Source organism: Phacochoerus africanus, chromosome 14 (genome assembly GCF_016906955.1).
Source record: "Phacochoerus africanus isolate WHEZ1 chromosome 14, ROS_Pafr_v1, whole genome shotgun sequence".
NCBI classification, from domain to species: Eukaryota; Metazoa; Chordata; class Mammalia; order Artiodactyla; family Suidae; genus Phacochoerus; species Phacochoerus africanus.
Window position 1 is genome coordinate 52,194,990 of NC_062557.1, and position 913 is coordinate 52,195,902.

Consider the following 913-nt stretch of genomic DNA (forward strand, 5'->3'; position numbering starts at 1 on the left):
TGTGGCTCTGCAGTTGGTGTCATCTCTGCTTTGGAAGGACAGTGGAAGTCCTATCCCCTGCTCTTATTGGAGAATCTCTTAGGATCCTCACACACCTCTACCCCCATCCTATTTTTGAGATATTCTAGAAGGGGGAGGATTTCCTCATGTTCAGAGGCTTTGACCCCGAGTTCCCCAGGACTTCTGCGTCCCGCCCCATGGCTAATCTGCTTTTCCTGGATTGTCGCGGTCCCGTGATCTCTCCCGGATAGTGGCCAGCGTCCTTCCGGAGCAGGCCTCTGAGCTGAGGCCTCTGGCAGCGGCGCAGGCCGGAGATCCTAAACCAGAGCCCCGGACAGCGCTCCGTCAGAGGCCTGGAAATGCCCACTCGTCTCAGGAGGCCGCTCGACATATATCAGCTACTTCCGGACAAGCAATTGGCCTCGCCATCTTGACCTGTTCTTGCATATTCAGCGCGACTACTGCATATTCATGACCAAGGACGGCCCCCAGCACTCCCCCCTTCGGGAACCTACTTGGGAGGATCCGACCGGCCCCGCCTCCTTCATTACCGATTCTCAGAACAGACCATTTTCCAGTGAAGGGGGTGACATGAATGAGAAACTTTGGCTGAAAATGAAACCTCACTCGGAACTAGAATAAAAGCGGCCTATATTTACCCTTGATCCTTTAAACCTTAAACCTCAGTGTGGGAGGGAGGAGGGAGGGGAGGCGACGGGATAAAAACCGTTCCCTTCCCCCTTGTCATTTCAAAAGGTCACCCCAACCAGGGAGCCGGGGAGGGAGGATCAACGACTCAAGCGCGCGCCCCGTGCACGCCGGCGCAGGCGGCCCCGTAGCGCAAAGGAGGGCGGGAAAGGAAGGGGCGGGGGAATGCCGGGGCGAATCTATAAAGGGCGTCATTCGGCCGGTT